Raw genomic sequence first — 22,601 nt, forward strand, 5'->3', positions numbered from 1 at the left:
CAGTTTAGGAGAGATGAAAGAAGGAGGAGAGAATCAGGGAAGGAGGGAAGAGCCACGCTTCACCACACAGGTCAAATTGCACAAGGTCACCGCAGCAGCGTGACACATGACCCATCCTCCCCCACCGATCACCCCCCACTACAAGTTACATAACACATTCTACCATCCCGTATGCTTCCAAGTGTGGGTAAACAACACGGCCTCTGTACACAACCTTCTCTAAAGTAAACAAAGATATATGACAACTTTCCTTACTCACATTTACAACTACGTAAACACGACTTACCAATATATACGATATATCCCGACGTAAACAATCATGCCTCGTGTGATATAATATACGTAAACTAAAAATACTAACGCACATGCATGATATATCCCCACTTAACGTGATATAACGATGTATGTGAATGATTTCTCTTAACTGATTATACAAACTGTGATATATTAATGGTAAATGAATATAACAATGTGCTTCTGAAGACGAACTATAGATAATGGCTCTCTTCAACAATGATATACTTGCAGTCATATATCATGCACAACAGTATATTAATGGCGTATGAGATGACATATTGGCACACACATATTCGCGGTGATGGATATACTGTGATATATTCATGCTAACATATATCCCATGACATGAGTGAATCTCCCTCCCATTTTCATCTTTCTTTTGTACGTATATAGACATTCATAGAGACATTGGCTGTGACAGGTAAGTGGTATCTTCATGATGCTATATTTATGTGGTGATGTATACTACCTGTACCTCTCTCTCTCTCTCTCTCTCTCTCCCTCTCTCTCTCTCTTTGTAATGCGGTGACCTTGTGACCTTGACCTTTTGACCTAAAGAACCTCACATAAGGGATCACATACAGACAGCACTGACCGCTCAACTCAGTGAACTTCGTAGATATGAGGAACAAAAATAAAACGCTTTTAACTCATCTACAATTATCACAACACAATAATACAACAAACTTCATGCTAAGCAAGACAAGAATGTAAACAATTGCCTGCAAAATAAACAAACAAACAAAGGCATAAGATTTTTGACTTCAAAACACAAAATTATGTTACAAAAAAGTACCAAATACGGAACTACAACAACAAACTACAAAAGCGCTAATAAATAAGAAGAAAAGTATATGCACTACTTCTACAACAATATATAAAAGCACTAAATTAATAATAAGATAAACGAACAACTAATACAACAATATAAAAACAATAAATAATGAAAATGGATAAAGGTATCAAACAAAAGAGGAGCCAAACAGACATACAAGAACACAGTCCACTAACGAGCAGTCGATACCTGGGCCAGGCAGGTGTCATGGCCTCACCACCGACACATACAACAGCAGCTAAACGCTAAGTGGTGTTGCCTCTACGTGTCTTACAGGGACTCGTACAACCCTAAAGGAGTTTCCGGGTTACAGTGAAATCCTGTAGGACCCGCCAAGACTAATGGGACCCTGTAAGACCTATCGAGGACACAAGGACACTGTCAGACGTCAGAGGCCTCAGCAGGACCTATAAGGACCCCACAAGACAGTGTAGAGGCCAAGTATCCCTAGAAGGGCCCGCAGGTGAGGACGCGACCACCTGTCCTGATAAGGCGGGTGCTGCGGCTCCACACTTGTCCCGACAAAACACTCAAAACACATTAGAGGAACCGCAGTGCTGCCACCGCCCGGCGCCTCTCTCCTCCTCACTCTCCTGTGGCAAATTAAGCTCGTCCATTAACGTCTAAAGATGTAAATAATGTTACGTACCAAAGAAATAAGTGTACACACGCCTTATGAACCAAACACGATAAACAACAATTATATAAACATCGTCGGCGCGGTAAAGAGAGCAGAATGAAAGACCGAGGTGGAAGGTCATTGTTGTTTATGTTACGCCGGGCTACCTGGCCCACTCGTACACTGCCGTAGATGTCTTCGATAAAAACCAAGCCGCTCGATTTAGGTCGATCTTTATCTCTGCCATTTGTACGACATGTGTTAAAAAACATGGTGGACTCCTAAAAGCATTTTATCTTGCTGGACCATGTGTGCCGCGTCTCCCGATCTTACAGATAAAACAAAGTACAAATATTTTACGAGGAAGTTTTGTGGGGAAGAATTAACAGCTGTGTTGCGTGTTCGTCCTCTGTACCGACAAGTACAGTTACCAGCCATAATGATAACAACTGTGATGTAGTGAAGACTGTTACAAAGTGGCTTTCTAATTTAACATATGTAATCTCACGTAATAAAACATTACTACAACGCTCTCCTCCCTCAACATTATGTTTTAACTTTTATTTACAATATTTTTTGCTTCATAAATTTAATAGTAATTTTGAATCTTACTTTAAATATTTACAGCACCATTTTTTCTTGGGTTTATGAAAATAATAATGAGTTTCTGAAGACAATATTCAACCAAAGAGTTTTCTAATTAAACTGTCCTTCTGGCTAACGAGGAAAACTTAGAACAATTTGATATTTATACTTATTGTATCCCGTATGAATGTATACGGGTACAATATATACTTACAATTATTTTTCTTGATTTTAAGTAGATTTAATATGGCTTCCGGGTATAAAAGAAAAGTTCAAAATACAATCACTTACCAATCAATATATTATTATGAACCAGTAAATAAGGCTCACACGATACCCAACCCCTTTTCTATATTAATCTTTCTTGGGGTTGGGTTGTGTTAGGTAATGAGCCTTGATAACCAATGTAAAAAGCCTCAACATTTGGGTCCAAGCATCAGAGCAGGAACACCTTGGTCCTTCACTTGTTAACATAACCAGTCAGTTAGCGAAACGTGCATCAACTGTTAATTGTATGGAGGTAGTGGAGAGCAAGTGGAGGTGGTAGAGGGCAGGTGGAGATGGTGGAGGGCAGGTGTAGGTGGTGGAGGGGGGATGGCGGGAGGAGGTGAAGGGGCAGGTGAAGGTGGAGGAAGGCAGGTAGAGGTGTGAGTGTAGGTGAAGGTAAGAGACCAAAACTTAAACAACATTTCGCTTACGTAGGAAATAAGGCGACAAAGGGGCAATATGTCCGCTACAGTTTTCTTCACCCTTATGTTCTTAGCTGTCACCCCCCCTATCACACAGACAGACAGACAGACACACACACACACACACACATCAAGCAGTATCATCACCCGCAGCTCACAAGATATACAGTACATCAACAGGTGAAAGTCTACCGCCTGAGGGACCCACAAATGTCACCACAATCACCATTACTTGCTAAACCACACCACCACTCTACCTGTTTCTCTCACCACGAGGTAAAAATATCTCAGACAGACAGGCAGACAGGCACACACACACACACACACACACACACACACACACACACACACCGATGTAACATTTTGCGTCGTACATATTCAATATTTAAAACAACGCTAACGTGCTACAGTACAAATAAATTTCATTGTTAAAATTCCTCTTTTTTTGTTAATCATTAAATATTATTATCTTTTATCAGGTCATAACTGTAATGCTGTTATGTTGTAGTTTATTTTCTGACCTACTCAATATATTCAATAATTTAACGTCTGAATTATTTCATAAAAAAACTGGTAATTATATTCTAAACCGGAAATAAATCCAAGTTTTTAATGTAACAGTAATACGAGTAATGACGGACTCAATGTTACCTAGAACTGTATAAAGAATAAACAGAATTGTGATAGAAATTGAAAAAACAAACAAATATATATGAATAAATAAGCAATAAACAAATAAATACAATAAGTACATAATAAAATAAATAAAAATAAACAAATAAAGTAAACAAAGTAAAAAAAAGTGTATAAACCAATAAATTAAATTCGTAAATAAACCAATAAACAAAGAGAATAAAAACAATCAACTAATCAATCACAAACTGAATCCCAACAGAATGACGTCATCTTCTCTATAGAAACACACTGACGTCATATTCCCTATAGAAACACACTGACGTCATCTTCGCTGTAGAAACACACGACTAACTTTATATTCTCTCGTCCTCGTCTATACCTGAAACGTACGACCAATCACAGTCCTTCACTATCATACCTTAAAAAAAAACGACCAATCACAATCCTTCAATATCATACCTTAAAAAAAACGACCAATCACAGTCCTTCAATATCATACCTTAAAAAAAACGACCAATCACAGTCCTTCTATATCATACCTTAAAAAAAACGACCAATCACAGTCCTTTAATATCATACCTTAAAACCCCCGACAAATTCAGGTAATCAAATCCCATAAATAAGCATAAAATACGTGGAATACTCTGTTCATTCCTCTATAAACAAGATAAACTGTACCACAACGATCCATCCCACCACAGGACCAGATTGACACATCCTTAATGGTAACAGATTGACCTTTTAACCCCTTTCAGGTCAATAATGCCGTAACTTCTCTGACCTCTCGAATAAAACTCCAAAATGGCACCTAATTGCAATCCTTCACGACACAAACTATGAGACAGGGGGGCCACAGGTTGACCCCGGTATGTCAGGGTGATATGTCAGGTAGGATGATGAGGTGGAGGTATCCTAGTTTATTGCACCTGTTGATTAAAACATCCTAACGTTACCTGGAGGGTTGGGTTAGGTTAGGTTTAGGTTACATAAGAACGTAAGAAAATAAGGAGTCTGCAATAGGCCGGTTGGTCTGTGCATGGCAGCTCCTGTCGAGAGTTACTACCACTCTCTATCATCCATGAATCTATCTAGCCTCCTTTTAAAACTTTCCAGCGTTCCAGCACTTACTACAAAGTTACTAAGCTTGTTCCACTCGTCCACCACCCTATTTGTGAACCAGTTCCTTCCTATCTCCCTTTCGGTTGGGTTAGATTTAGGGTGGGTTGGGTTAGGTTAAATTTATGTGATTATTCTGAATCAAAATAAGCTGGGGTGCCTAATCTTCACGTGATTCATCGAGAGAGAGAGAGAGAGAGGGGGTGAGATCTCTCACACACCGCCTGGAGGGACAACAACCACTACACCCTGAGGGGGGGGGAGGGGGGGGTAATGTGTCGGTCCGTGAGTGTATTGAGTCGAGCCTGAGAACTCTTTAAGATCTCACCTGTGACTTACCTGCTGTTTACCTGCAATCACAAGTCACATGAATTATACAAAATGAACGAACACCCGACGATTAATCCCCTTTAGCTTAATTCACTTGATAATTTCCCACCCTAACGCCAATCTAACCTAACCTAACCTAACCTGAACTAAACTAACCTAGTCTAATTAAACTTAAACTAACCCCAAATTAACCTAACTTAACCAAACTTACCCTAATGAAACTTAAATTAACCTAATTCCCAACTTAGCATCAGGGTGGTTAATCTTCAGGTGATGTGAAAGGAACATGGATTTTCTCACGCATCCAAAAATACACATTCCTCAAACACACTTCAACACATCTCTACTCACATATGTAACAAAGAGTCTACCTTACACATCCCTCAAACACATACCTACACATCTTTGTCTACATATATATAAAACCTAAACTATACCTTACACACACACACACACACACACACACAGGTAATGGACCAGTCTAACGGGAGAGAGACAATGAGACATTAAAATTATCTCTTCATGATCTCTCGCAGGACCCCAGGACACATGCCGGAAGGACGCCACACCCCTTAGCTACCCTCAGGGGAGTCCTGCCGACACACACACACACACTGACTTCAGTTTCCTTGTACTATCAAAAATAACAATGCACTAAATCATATACAGGGTAACAACGCATTAAAACGCATAACTGTACACTACAAAGTACATTTGCGCATTCTACATCACTTAACAGCGCACGACAGCCTACGAACAACATCACATAATAGCGCACCAGATAAAAGCATCCGCCACGTAAAGCTACTGACCTATTTAGGAGCCTCACAGCCACAAGCAGAGACAGGATTCTCACATCTCACAATCTAATGAGGATGATCACAGCACTACCCGGCCCCACCGCACCCCACCCTGAGAGCCAGTACAAACCCAGCGTGACGGGCCGCCTACAGGCACAATTTACCTGCAGTTATGACGACAGGTAAACCCACATTGTAAATAATAACAAGATAAACGAGTTAGATGTTGATGATGATGATGCTAAGACCACAAGTGTTCCCAGCAGCTGAACCTTACTGGTGCTGAGACCCGGAGCTTGAGGTTCCCAGCAGGTGAACCTTACTGCTGCTGAGACCCGGAGCTTGAGGTTCCCAGCAGGTGAACCTTACTGGTGCTGAGACCCGGAGCTTGAGGTTCTCAGCAGATGAACCTTACTGGTGCTAAGACCCGGAGCTTGAGGTTCCCAGCAGGTGAACCTTACTGCTGCTGAGACCCGGAGCTTGAGGTTCCCAGCAGGTGAACCTTACTGGTGCTGAGACCCGGAGCTTGAGGTTCTCAGCAGGTGAACCTTACTGCTGCTGAGACCCGGAGCTTGAGGTTCCCAGCAGGTGAACCTTACTGCTGCTGAGACTGTAACGTTCCCAGAAGAATCTTTTCCGATACCATTTGTGTCCCTATACCTATATATTCTCATGTCTCACCTCCTCTGACTTTTAAATGAGAGAGAGAAAACAGATAAATGAGAAATGAACAAAAAATGAGAGAAAGAACAAATGGGTGAGGAGAGAGAAAGGAATAAAGGAAGAATAGAAGAGATGAAAAGGAGATGGAGAAGGCAAGGTGGGATAGAGGAAACTGTAGGACGAAGGAGGGTGGGAAAGAGAGAGACAGGAGGGTAAAAAAGTGGTGAGGGGAAGGGAAAGGGGGGAGAGGAAGTGGGAGAGAGCGAGTATGTGAGGGGGAGGGGGGGGTATAGGGGTGGGGGTAAGATGAAAGGGGTTACCAAGGAAACACAGCTAGTGGTTTCATGGTCAGCTGACGGCAATGGTGGAACAGCTGTAGGAACATCCGCCTCTGTAATACCCCAGAACGGATCCCGGTACACGAACGTCAATAAATGTAGGCGACACAACACAGTGGACCCCTGGATGATGATGACGAGGCAGGGACCACTCATATCTGCTCTCAAATCTGACACCGTTGATTAAAAGTCATATTCAGATTCATAAAGTCTGACAACGTGAGTAGAAGTCAGATTCAGATTCATAAACTTTAATCAGAAACATCACTGAATCCACTTAACCTTGTCCCTGAGCCAGAGAGACAACGCACACACACACACACACACACACACACACACACACACACACACACACGTGGACCCAAACAACTTCAGTAAAACATATCGAGAAAAACCAGAATTTCTTCATGCATGACCGGTGATGATAAACAGTTTCTGGCGATCAGATACGTGACCTAAACATTATGTAAATACCAACACTACAATGAAAATTATTTACAATGAAGAATAATGTTTAAATAATAATGAAATTTAATATAGGTGTTGATGAATAAATATAACTTTGTCTTATTAGCGCTTACGATAAATTGGTAATAACTGAATACCGAAAACGGAAGGAGAAATAAGGGGAGAGGGAGAGAAGGAAGGGGAGAGGAAGAGAAGGGGGGAGAGAAGGATGGGAGTGATGTCCTGTCGTGTACCCCCCCCCCTTCATCATCACCCCGGGTAGCACCGCCGTCCTGGGAACTTATACCATGCTAGTGAACACACACACACACACACACACACACACACACACACACACACACACACACACACACACGAAAACATATAATGCAAATTCAGTAACTGGAAAACATCTGAAATAACAACTATACTACATTAACAATAGTTGCACATGCAGTAAAATCGTTGAATGACATGAAGATTAGACACCCAGTTTATTTCACCTTAACAGTAACCACACTAACAGTAACTTAACCTAAGCTCCCCAGGTAGTGTTAGAGTGTTTAATCATCAGGTGAAATAAGCTGGGGGGGGTAAACTTCATGTGATCCAAACCATTAAATTACATACCAACTAGTAATTAATCTCAATAATTAACCATTATGTATCTAAGAACAATACAGACGTGGTTTACAATGTCGTTAATCTATCACAATCTGGATTACGTGTAAAAATTAAGAGACCAATAACTTTCCTGCAGTTTAATATTGGCTGTGAGAGGCGATACTTACTGCCTAATTCTCATATAAATTGGTAATGTTATAGGATTAATACAATGTTAAAGATAATTAATAATGATATAAATTAGTAATATATATATCAGGTTGTAAGTATATTACTTTTACTTCTACTATGTTGAACAATATGACAAACTGACGAAAAATTCTGTTCAGTGTTCTCGTCTCTTGCTTCATGTTGATAGCCCTGTTGTTCTTGTATGGTAATATGTGACGCAGAATTTACTTCATCGACTCTCTTACTGTTCGCATACATAACAAAATTTATATAAAAAACAAATTTCATTGTTGATAATATTATAAATACCCCTATAATTTTTTTGTCCTATTTGGATCTAAAACCCATTATATACTTCCAAATATAATTCCAATATTTTGAAAAACAATAAAGGAATGGCGTCACAAATCAGGCTTACACAACCCTACAGAGACACGTGAGGAGGTTGTGTTCATTTTGAAAGCCATCGCATCCAGAGGTAAAGGTTATTTATGAACTGACTGCACAGGTAAGTCAAACAAAATGGCATGAAAAACAATAAAACAAAATATGACTTCAGATATAATCACGATCTTAAAACTGGCTCAACATAAATTATACAGACCTTTGTTAAGTATAGCGACGCCTGGCTTATATTTTCACTTACGAGAATTAATATACTTGAATTTATTTTGTATTTTTTTTTAATCTTTTGGGAAACTTCATCAGCTGGACGCCATTTTTTGTGTTTGTTGACACTTAACATGAGCACTCCACCAGAAGAATCACTCCACCAGAAGAATCACTCCACCAGAAGAATCACTCCACCAGAAGAATCACTCCACCAGAAGAATCACTCCACCACAAGAATCACTCCACCACAAGCAGCCTGAGAACTATAACTAATGACAGTAATAATAATAATAATAATAATAATGACGAAGAAAAATAAGTACAACAGTATTAAAATTAAATACTGGTGAGACGATTTATTCTACTACTACTGTTGCTACTACTATTACTGCTTCTACTACTATTACTGCTGCTACTACTATTATTGCTGCTGCTACTACTACTATTACTGCTTCTACTACTATTATTGTTTTTACTACTATTACCACGACTACTAGTAATTTTATCACCACTATGACAAAACAACATGTACCACCACCACCACCACCACAACTACCACAACTACCACAACTCACCCAGACAACAAGTATCTTTCCAGCTACCATCATCACTCAGCCTCACCTGGGGAAGAATAAAGACAGGTGTAAGTAATTAAGTAATCTCTATAAAGGTAACACAGGTAATATTTAATGCAACAACTTAATAAACTTTCCTTAATAAATTCATAGGCAGACAGACAGGCAGACACACACATAGGAATCCTTTCTTTGTTAACCTGACCAATAAGTCTACCCCCTCCCCTCCCCCCTCTCTCTCTCTCTCTTCCTGTGCTCGAACCCGTGTACTCCAGGCAGGACTCGCCCTACCGTTAAGCCAGGAAACAACGTCCGAATGTGCGGTCCTCTCGAGTTGTGTCTGAACTCCATTGACGTGGGTGTGTAAGGGAGTGTATCGGCAGGGTATGTAGTGTATCGGGTGGGTGTAACCGATAACACTTCATATATAAATTAGTATATCGGTATTGAGATGTTGAATCCAAGTAAATTAGTACAAATATGGGATCACCTGAAGTTTAACCACCCCAACGCTACCTTTGGGGGGTGGGGGGGGAGAGAGAGGGTGACGAATCTTCAGGTAATCCAAAACGGGATATATTCGAACCAGTACCGGTATCGAGGTGTTAAATTACATGACACTGATACACAAAAAAAACGGGATGAGTTCTGTACGTGATGACATTTCAAGTTCAGTGCGTTAATTAAGAAGTATCAACACAAAGGCAGGTACAGACATCTCCACATGCAGTTAAATGTGGTGTATTTAAACCTATATAAAACTCAAATATAATAATAAAAATATTTATCATAGGGAACATTGATACAGATTTGATTATCAAGAAACTTTAATAAACACAGGTATATAAATTTTTTCTATAGTAACATTATCATTATTCTTGTGTCTTAAACCAAGATATTTGTTGTGAGAAAATATAAGCAAAAGCCGTATAAATCACGTCATCAACACACTAATAAAATAAAGAAGTTTACTATTGAAATATTAATAAGAAAACAGTCTTAGGTAGAAATTACTGTAATGTTATTGTAATTTGCATATGGTAGTTTTATTATACAGTAGTAGTAGTAGTAGTAGCAAGTAGCAAGGTCAGTCGTATAAATAGCAGCAGGAGTAGTAGCAAGTAGCAAGAGCAGTAGCATAAATAGTAGTAATAGTAGTAGTAGTATTAGCAAGAACAATAGTATAAATAACAACAAATCCAAAAAAATTGTAGATAAACCACTACACAAATTCACGTATATACATAACAAAGGTCAAACCTACTTTCTACACATCAATATTTTTAAGGCAATTTTCATCCATTCAACTATAAACGTAAAAATTAACGTAATAAATAATAAAAACACTAAAACAAATGAAACACGGTCAATAAAAACAAGAAAGTTGAGGAATAAAGACTAAAGAAATGTAAGAAATCAGTCATAATGGGGAAGAAGAGATAGGTGATAACAGGAGAAAGGTAAATAAACAAGGAAAGGTACACCCACTACCACCTTCGCCAGGCCAGCGTGTGGAAAGTGGAGTGTGGGAATGGTGGTGTGAGTAACCGGCTTGGAAGGAAGACGACTCGCTTCTCACACCTAGGAACGAGACTTGACTTCGACATGTGCGATACTTCTTGACACACATGTACCATACTTGACACACATGTACTACACTTGACACACATGTACCACACTTGACACACATGAACCACTCTTGACACACATGTACCACACTTGACACACATGAACCACACTTGACACACATGTACCACACTTAACACACATGAACCACACTTAACACACATGTACCACACTTGACACACATGTACCACACTTGATACACATGTACCACACTTGACACACATGTACCACACTTGACACACATGTACCACACTTGACACACATGTACCACACTTGACACACATGTACCACACTTGACACACATGTACGAGATTTTGCCCATGTGCGATAATTTACACATACTGTATATGCAATACTTTACAATTGCATGATACAAACATACACACACGTTCTCTCTCTCTCTCACACACACACACACACACACACAAGTAAGAGACGATCATGTGTACTTTTGGGTGTAAACAAGAGGCTCTGACTGTCACACCAAGAAATCAACAAAACAAACAACAAATTAATTAAGAATATATCACCGTATGGGGTTTGTTTGTAAAGGTAATTAATTCTTAACTTAATCACCTCATTATAGTAATTAAAATGCTAGTTTATCTTAATAACAGTAGAAAATAAAGGTCTTAATTCTAACTATGGCAGCACCCTTATGGAATCAATAACATACGGTAATTACACTCGTTACCTGTACCGTGTAAATGAAGGTGTGTCTGAGGTGGTGTTTCTGGGTAATAAAGTTTCCGGGTGTGAATCTAGCGGTATATAAGGGGCACTAACACCATTAATTAAAACACGTGACTGTGAAATACCAAATAAGAGCACACACACACACACACACACACACAAACCAGACGGGTTAGGTGCAGGGGCCTGGGAGGTCAGCCAGGGGTGCAGAAGGGCCTGGGGTGTGGGGGGTGCAGAGAGCTGGGGTGTGGGGGTGCAGGGGCCTGGGGTGTGGGGGTGCAGGGGCCTGGGGTGTGGGGTGCAGGGGCCTGGGGTGTGGGGGTGCAGGGCCTGGGGTGTGGGGGGTGCAGGGAGCCTGGGGTGTAGGGGTGCAGGGGGCCTGGGGTGTGGGGGTGCAGGGGCCAGGTGTGGGGTGCAGGGCCTGGGGTGTGGGGTGCAGGGGCCTGGGGAGTGTGGGGGGTGCAGGGGCCTGAGGTGTGGGGTTGCAGGGCCTGGGGTGTGGGGGGTGCAGGGGCCTCAGAGTGTGTGGGGGTGCAGGGGCCTGGGAGTGTGGGGTGCAGGGGCCTGAGTGTGGGGGTGCAGGGGCTGGGGTGTGGGGTGCAGGGGTCTGAGAGTGTGGGGGTGCAGGGGGCTGGGAGTATGGGGGTGCAGGGGCCATTAACCCCCCGTGGCCTGCCTTATCTCCCACATTATTACCTCGACTGTAACCACCTCCCCGCACGAACCAACCCAATATATTGAAAAACTGGCGAGCAGAGATACATCGTGTGGAGCGTTGGCCTTCACGCCGCCTCAGGTCACGAATGCTTGAGCTGCCACCATCAACAACATATATCTTGGTTGGTTTGTTCCGTGCCGGTGCTGCGACGTGCTCCTTCTCCGCCAGGTCAAAATTACATTACTAGTTATGGATTTTGGTCACGGAGAGGAGCGGGCCATAAGTCCTGGGAAACGCGGCGTACAACCAGAAGCTCTTTCCTCAACACATGCCACGATATCGTACGGTGATGCTAAATTGTCGGGTGTTTCGTCTCTTGTCGAGTAACATTATGTCATCTCTCTCTCTCTCTCTCTCTCTCTCTCTCTCTCTCTCTCTCAGTACTGTACAATATATATAGGTTATTGTGTCTTGTCATTGCACAGTATATTAAAACACAAACATTATTCAGTAACAATAAAGTATAAGCAGTTATATTCATACCTAACATTAAATAACGCATTATTATCTGATGTTTTTTTCGTAAATTCAGTCTTGTATTTTACTTTATATACTGTGCTCATTAAAGCTTATAAACAATTGCTTCCTGCATCATAATGAGAGTTGGATCATAAAGAGACAGCATCTTAGTATGAGGGCGAGGATGGGAGTGGGGGGGGGGGCAGTGCCTGTGTGAGGGGTCACCTGGTCGACCAATTGTGTACCGAGAGCGTACACGGGGCCGTTCACTCTCTGTTTGTAATGTTTGTATGCAGATGAGTTAGCAATTGTCTTCTGGCTGGCAGATAGTTAGTGGTCTGTCGCACAGATACCGAAATCAACTTTTTTTTCCTCCATCTATCTACCTGACTTACGAGTATGTCACTGCCACCAGGTGTAAGCTAGAGTACTTTAATCAGTGTATGAAAACATGGACGAGATCTCAGGAGCTCCTATGGTGTACAGTGGTAGGAGCTACTCGAGGGCTGGCAGCAGGAGTAAGGGTGTGCCTGAGGGCGGGGTCCCATATGGCGGCGTGAGTGTGTGGCCTGACGATGCTCACGACCACCAAGGGTCTTCTGACTACTGCACACCAAGCTGTTCCTACTGACGCTGCTACTACTGACGGTGGGTACATGATACTACTGACGCTGCTACTGCTGACGGTGGGTACATGATACTACTGACGCTGCTGCTACTGACGGTGGGTACATGATACTACTGACGCTGCTGCTACTGACGGTGGGTACATGATACTACTGACGCTGCTGCTACTGACGGTGGGTACATGATACTACTGACGGTGGGTACATGATACTACTGACGCTGCTACTACTGACGGTGGGTACACGATTCTACTAACTCTACTGCTGCTGCTTTGTCCTACTACTACTTTTCCTACTACTATTGCTACCTCACTCCTTCCTCCCTGTGCCTTCAAAACACCGTAACACATCACATGCATATAATAACGCACTTCCTTTACTCTTCTATTATCCCATATTTTACATTTATTCTATATGTTAACTCCTTTCACATTAATACTATCACATCTGTCACCAATTTCCTCTAGCATAAGTCAACACAATCACGTACGAAAGATATGCACATACGGACGCGGTACATTTTCACGGACGGGATCACCACTGAGCAATAAAATAATCCTGGAGAGACTAATTGCCGAGTTTTTTCCTTCAGTTCCGGCCATGAGAAAATTCGAGCAATTTTTTTTTTTCAATTTGGTCCTGATTATTCGACTAGTAAATTCTCTCTCTCTCTCTCTCTCTCTCTCTCTCTGATTATGATGCAGGAAGCTATTGTTTGTAATCCAACCGGTCTGACTTAAATCCCAGTAATAATCCAACCTACCAACCTATCTCCTACTTCTAAATTAATCCCAATGATAATCTAACCTTCCTACGAACTCAAATTAAATCCCTCCTAACTTATTTTTTTTTTTTGGTCGATGAAAAAATAAAGGGAGAATCACAGTCTGTTCCCCCTCCCAACAATGACTACACGTTGGTGGAGGTTATACGGTAGGTGAACATTCGCTTACCTTCTGCCCGCACTGGCGATGTTCTGTGACACTACTGTTATCATCAATCATCATCAATCATTATTACTATTATCATTACACCATTACAGTATTATTACTATTATTAACATGAATATACGGCGTTAGTATACATTACCAATACACTAATAAAACAGTGCTTATTTTCCTCCAGTAGAATTGAGGTGAGGACAACTCGGCCGAAAAATAAGTTTTGAGCGACTTACCCATTGAGAGAGTCACATGAACGGGTGTTATCTGGAGTTCAATGTCATGGGACTGTCTCCTTCGCACTTTAAGAGGTACAGTACAAGGTGTCATATCTTGGCGTTATAGGCGGGTAAACATCATGTCAGCGTAGATAAGTAACAACGGAAAGTTTATATTTCAAGTGAACTTTTAAAAAATATATACATATACAGACCTAAGATAATAGATCCAGCGGAGAAGAACCTCACACGTGCCGGAGTAGTGAGCCACGCGTCAGGGCCACACACACACACACACACACACACACACACACACACACACACACACACACACACACACACACACACACACACACACACGATAGAGTTGATTTTGTTCTATCAGCATAAATTATAAGTTAATTACGTGAATAAAAGCAAATTGTTTACACTCTCGGGTTATAAATGAGAGATTAAAGGGATTATTTTTAGTCCCAGGTAAGGTTAAATATTATCTTTAGTGATGTAAGAAAATATATTACTGAGCTTACTACTGTGGGGGAGCCCCTGGTGGCCGTCCTCCTGTGGGTTATCACTGTATACACCCCTTAGGTAACTCTCTCACAGCAGGTACAGGTAGAACAGAGACCAACAGTTCAACAGCTGATGACCGTAAACAAATCAGCAGTACGTGATAAACATGGGTCAATAACACAGGGACAGATGTGAAATAGTGAGATTTAACCACTACGGAGGGCGAAGATCAGTGTAATAATCTCGCTACCTTCCCCGCCCCTAATACCAGGCAGGTGAAGGTGGCAGGACCCAACACACCTGTCAGGCCACCTGAGGCGAGAGTGATTACGTCGAGAAGATAACTTCCCGGTGTGACAGGTGCTGCTACACCATGGCATCTGGAGTCACGACCTCTGGCATCTGCCTGGCGGGGCGGGCAGGGACAGGCCAGGGATCACCCACGGAGGAGCACCACCCTGGGCATCGTCGGAGGGCGTTGGTCACAGCGCTAGTTTTTGTCCCTGTGTAGGTCAGTTGGTGGGGCAGGCCCGGGGCACAAAGTGGCGCCTCCACTGGCTAAATATAGAGCGGCTTGACCAAGGAGCATTTGGATGGCAGACGTGAGAACACAGAAGGCTGCCACGGGGCTCTTGGATACCTCTCCCACGGGATACTCCGACTTGGCTCTCCCGGAGGCCTTTCTACACTCTCTCACAGAACACACCTGCACTGAAGCCTCCTGGCACCCACCACCACCAGGCAAGACGTTCCCTTTAACGACCTGTTCAGCAACAACGAGAGCGAGGACACGCTTCCCCCAACTCAGTCCATTTTCATCACATCTACCAAGAACCATCACCCGTTTTCTGATTCCTGCAGGTGCTCTACCGCGGACCCATCAGCCTCACGTTACCCCCTGAGAATCATTTCAACACCCGTCTCTATAACAAGTGACGCTCCTGCAGCTACAACAGTATTAACACTACGCTACGCCAAATGCTCCTACGTCAGTCTCCGCTACATTAAGTGTACATAGGTGGTATCAGCTTCAGCAAATGTTGTAGGTTTAACACTGATTCAACTGCTGTTCCTCCGCTGACTCACACTTTCATCCACTTATCTTTATTACAACTACCGTAACTAGGTTTAATACCCGCTACCTAACACACAAACACACACCATCACACTATCAATCCTCTCCCGTTAGTTACCCTTTCGTGTGCTGGAGCGAGAGATGCACCCAGTCTCATGTCTGAACTCTCTCACTGGCGACAAAAACGCCACAGTACACAACAGCTCTCAGGCACATAGAGGAAAGCAGTATATTAACAACCAATGTACTATACACACTTACGTACATACAGATAAAATTAGTTCAGAAGACAAATGTGAGAAACAAAACATCACTCTCTACAGTCATCACGTTACTTATATCTATGGTAAACACACTAACCTCTATACTCCTCCACTCCCTCTCCTCGTTATCTCGCTCCACCTCCCACTATCTGCAGAGCCGTGGGCGTTGCGACTTTCCAGAGTTCACGCCCATCACACCCGTTCATCATGGTTTCCACACTGTGCAGTTGATAAGGCTCATATTCTGCCAGTCAAACACAAGCTCATCTCTCCATAACGAGTGTGTGGGTTAGCTTAATATTGCCTCAGGTTTTGGCAATCTCAGACGTATGGGAACTGTGAAATTCAGCCATAAATAATGATGATTTTAAGGTCATGGGCAGTGTGTGTATAGTGGTGGGGGGGGTCGGAAGTAGTGGGGAAAGGGGTGTTAGAGGAAGAAAAGGGGTGTTAGAGTGGAAGGGGGAAGGGAGTGTTAGGGAAGGAAGGGGTGTTAGAGGAAGGGAAGGGGTGTTAGAGAAGGAAGGGGTGTTAGAGGAAGAAGGGGTGTTAGAGGTAGGGGAAGGGGTGTTAGGGAAGGGGGTGTTAGGGAAGAGGGGAGTGTTAGAGGTAGGGAAGGGGGTGTTAGAGGAAGGAAAGAAAGGTGTTAGAAGGGAAGGGGGAAAAAGGGTTGTTAGAAGAAGGGGGAAAGGGGTGTTAGAGGAAGGGGGAAGGGTTGAGGGTGTTTACTAGTGTTACAATGGGCTACAGCTGCTCAGGGCGTGACCCACCTCACCGTACCCACGCCACAGCCACCCACCACTAACACCCCACCCATCTTAACCCACCTTAATTCATCCCCCATACATCAGATTCATCTCTACATGTACACCCCCATCAACACCTTCTGATACACCCCACAATAATAAAAAAACCCAAGTCTTTCAGTAGTTGGATTCGCTCGTTACACCACATGAGAGGAAACAATCGTTCACTCATTAAAGTCGGTCATGCACACAGCCACACCACGACCCACCCACCCACACACACGCGGGGACAACACCCTCTCCTCACACCTTCATATAATCAATCAAAACACTATTCTTTTTCAGGGGATTTTCGACCTTAGGAAGTGTAAGTGGGATAACATTTTCTGTGGGTGTTTTCTTTTTATGGTGGAAATTGAGTTTGTTTATATATTACACACACACACACACACACACACACAGACAGACAGACAGACAGACAGACCGAGCAGACAGACAGACAGACACACAGACAGACAGACAGACAGACAGACACACACACACACACAAAGAGAGAGACTCATGGTGGTGGTGGGTAGGTGGCGCGTGCCGAACTGACTGGCCACGTAATCCACACACACACACACACACACACCTCCTTACCTACCTCTCCTCACCCCCACACACACACCTCCCTTACCTACCATCTCCTCACTCTACCCAACACACCCCTTACCCACCATCTCTCCTCACCCCCCAATACACACACCTCCCCTTACCTAATATCTTCTCCTCACTCCTCTCACACACACATACTATGATTCATACAGTATAAAAACTTTCTTTCCTTCACAATATATATACCTGGTTGGTGTGATTCTCAGGTATGGAGGTTAATTACCACTATACTAGTGAGAAAGAAACTACTTTAGGTAATTAGTATGTGTGTGTGTGTGTGTGTGTGTGTGTTTCAGCGTATTCACAGAACCTGTCCATATCCGGCCCAAGCCCCCCCTTCTCCCCCAACACACCTTCCTTCCTTTTCCTTTCCACCCCAATCTTCTCCTCCCCCCTTCCCTCACTCCCTCCCTCCTAGACTAAACTTCCTCCCCCACACCCCCTCCCCACCCCATGTAAGCAAACATCCGTCGATATTCCTCTCTTATCCTCCAACAAACAACAACAACAACAACAATAATAATAATAATAATAATAATAATAATAATAATAATAATAATAATAATAATAATAATAATAATAATAATAAAAATAATAATAAAAATAATCGGTCTGGTCGTATTCTTTATCCTAAGGAATCATTTTTATACAAGTCTAATTAAATCCGGGTCCCGATTTAGTGAAAAAATCTGTTGAAATCGGCTCACGGTTAGCTGGAAATCCATTTAAATCGGCACAGGGTTAATTAAATAAGCCAAGAACCGTATAGTTTACATTTGTTCTCATTAGTGTTAATAATTAAAGGTGATTCCCATAAAGATCCTGACAACTGTACTTGTTATTTTTCAAGGTTAAATTACTCCAAGTTTAATTATCCATGGACCAGTCATCCCGCTAGTAATTATCCAGAAACTCGCAAATTATGTGTAACCTGGGGAGGTAAACCAGCAGGATATATATGTGTGATTATCCGGAGTAATACTATCTGATTTATGATTATCCGGAGCACTTTTTCTGAATATATGATTATCTGCAATTCTTCAGGATGTGGGCAAGAGGTGGTTGATGGGAAGAGAGGAGAAGGGCAAGAAGTGGGTGGGAAGTAGGCGTGGGGGAGGGCAAGGGGAGGTGCTGTGAGGAACGATGGGTGGGGTAGGGTGAAGCACGAGAATGACTGGGACAAGATTCTTTGCATGGGGAAGAAGTGGTCAGTCGGGGTGGGAGGGGCGGGGCTGTGTGACTTACTGAAGGAGGGAGCCAGCGCCCTGAACATCATACGGACGGAGGGGACAAAGAACCCCACTGAGAAACCCCTCTCACACCCCCCCTTCTTCCTCCTCCTCCTGTTACACCTCCACATGATCTTCCTCCTCCCTCCTGTTGTTGCACCCCACATGATCTTCCTCCTCCTCCTCCTGTTGTTACACCCCCACATGATCTTCCTCCTCCTCCTGTTGTTGCACCTCCACATGATCTTCCTCCTCCTCCTGTTGTTGCTGCACCCACATGATCTTCCTCCTCCTCCTCCTCCTGTTGCTGCACCCCACATGATCTTCCTCCTCCTCCTGTTGTTGCACCCCCACATGATCTTCCTCCTCCTCTTACCTACAAGATCCTACTGTTGTTACTGTTCCTGTTACTATTAACGGTTTTTGCTGCTGTTGAGACATTAGTTGAGGCTGTTGTCACTGGAGGGGGGGGGGTTCCGGGTTCCTTGCTGTTACTGGGTGTGCTGTTTTCGCCACTGCTCCGTCACTAATTTGATTCTATTTACGGTAGCAGTTCATTAACGTCACCCTGCTTGCTGTGAGCTACCTTAACTGCTTCCCTACCTGCTGGCTCCTGCTGGTCGTGTTGCCGCTACCGCTAACTCTCCCTCCCCCTCCCACATCTTCCCTGAGCCATCCTACTCATGAAGCAAATGTCAGGAGCCCCCAATACCAAACCACACTATTCTGTATCGCAAAAGGCAATTGATCCTCCCTCCTACTCTCTCTCTCTCTCTCTCTCTCTCTCTCTCTCTCTCTTCTTCGTTCAATCCCTCCTTCCTTCCTTCTTCTCTCTCCTTCCTCCTCATCTTGCACCTTTACTGTATATATAGATGAAGGTTACTCTCTCCTCCTATCCCTTACCTTCCCCTCCCTCTCTCTCTCTCACCTGTCCCTCTTCCATTCACCTTTCCCTCCTCACCTCAAAAGTTATACAATAAGGGTTGATCCTCATCCTCCATACTTGCCTTTCTCCCCTGTCCTCCCCTAGCTTCATCATCACCCCCACCCCTCCCTTTCCCCTTACCTCCCTACCCTTCATACCAAACCAGGCCGGCGGAACGATACAGTGAGACGTGATCGAGCTACTATTACCAGTATGAGAATCGTTATAATCCCGTGTGTCGTCATCTTAAGTACGGGTCGCTGGGTTGGACTTATTGCCTCCTGCCCCCTCCATCCCCCTTCCCCTAACTACCTCCAAGGATCTGGCGGGGAAGGGGTGGGTAGGGGGAGATAATGACCACAAGCAACATCCAGTTCCATCACAGAAGGTAATTGCTCCTAAAAGGTCAAGTTTGTACGAGGTCAAGTCCTGAACTTCCTCAAGGCGGGTCCTGTTTACACCCCGTCCTAACCTGGAGTTACACACACACACACACACACACACACAAAGTCCACAAAGTACATGAATATACACACACACACACACACACACACACACACACACACACACACACACACGCACGCGCGCGCGCTCACAGAGGGAAACGGCACATGAACAGGGTGACCCCATATTGGAGTGGTTTAACACCTTCTTGTTCCTACAGCCGAAATCTCTTCCTACTCTTGAGATATAACAATACCCTACACGCAGGTAATTACAACACAGGTGAGTAGTACCGTTAGACGCCCAGGTAACCTCACCCTACCTACCTTATCTACCAAGGGTAAAAAATAAAAAAAAAAACAGAAGAAAAAATCGGAAAAACATAGAGAATTTAACACTATTATTAGATGATTTTTCTTTTAAATCTCACACGCAAGCTTTTAAACCTATGAGGACGATTTTTAACCCTCTGAGGACGATTTTTAACCCTCTGAGGACGATTATAACCCCTTGAGGACGCTTTTTATCCCTTTGAGGACGATTTTTAGCTCTCTGAGGATGATTTTTAACCCTCTGAGGACGATTATAACCCCTTGAGGACGCTTTTTATCCCTTTGAGGACGATTTTTATCCCTTTGAGGACAATTTTTAACCTTGTTCAGTTATATGTTTTATTCTGAGTGACAAACCATCGTCCACAAAGGGTTATACACTTTAAACCATCAATCTATCATGTAGTCAGTAAGCTCTTTCAGTCAGTCAGTCAGTCAGTCAGTCAGTCAGTCAGTCAGGGTTCATATAACCTTAATTGTCCCACATTTTAAATCTTTATCTCTCTCTCTCCTCAACCAAAAACCACCTGAAATTCACCACCATATTTATCTTCCGTCTCTCACTATAGCCAGAACAACAGGCAACGATATCAGTATTACCAGAAAGAAACAGTGTACTACCTCACCCTCCCTCCCCAACATCCTCAACCACAAACACGGTAATCTCTTCACCACAATCAACCACTTCCCAACCCTAACTACCCAACCATTCCAACAGACATATTATTACTCAAATATTTCACAGGAGTTTAATTTCACGTAATAAAAATAAGAAATATATATGTCTGCATTTAATTTATTCCAACCTTTACAGCTAATATAAAACTCTATTTTATTTTATGTTACCAATAGATATTTAAAGTATGTGTATTGTGTTAATCTTTAAGTAACTGGCAATGATTAACTCGAGATTAACATTTGTCTATTAACATTTATATAGTTTACAGTAATGTCTAGTTATTTTTATATATATTTCATAATAATATTCTTCTATGTAATTTTAAAACATATCATGATAATATTTCTCTATCAAATTAAACATATCGTAAATATTTCCTAATTAACTTAAACATATCGTAAATATTTCCCCATTAACTTAAACATATCATAAATATTTCCCCATTAACTTAAACATATCGTAAATATTTCCCCATTAACTTAAACATATCGTAAATATTTCCCCATTAACTTAAACATATCGTTAATATTTCCCCATTAACTTAAACATATCGTAAATATTTCCCCATTAACTTAAACATATCGTAAATATTTTATTGACTTAAGAAATTAGTACTATTTCCCTCTACGACTAAGTATATCCTATCTCCCGACTTTAATATAGCGTAATAATATATTTACCTATGGACATTAATATATCTGGTAATACAATATTTACCTATCGACTATTATATGTATATATAGTAAGAGTATATATTTATAGAGCTGATTATGTAATACCCAACTACGCCACCAGCCAGCCTCGATAATTACAGCTTATATTGTTGTTCGGACCAGACGCTATCGTAGGGTAATGGTAGCTAGTGAGGCTCTTAATGGTAGCGAGGGAGTCTTTAGTGGTAGTTCTTGAGGCTCTTAATGGTAGCGAGGGAGTCTTTATGGTTGTTAGTGAGGCATAACGATAGTTAGTCATAATGGTTGTTAGTTAGCCTTAATGGTTGTTAGTTAGTCTTAATGGTTGTTAGTTAGTCTTAATGGTAGTTAGTGTCTTAATGGTAGTTAGTTAGTCTTAATGGTTGTTAGTTAGTCTTAATGGTAGTTAGTGTAGTTAGCGTGAGTCT

The sequence above is a fragment of the Homarus americanus genome, unplaced genomic scaffold, assembly GCF_018991925.1.
Source record: "Homarus americanus isolate GMGI-L3 unplaced genomic scaffold, GMGI_Hamer_2.0 scaffold50924, whole genome shotgun sequence".
Taxonomy (NCBI): Eukaryota; Metazoa; Arthropoda; class Malacostraca; order Decapoda; family Nephropidae; genus Homarus; species Homarus americanus.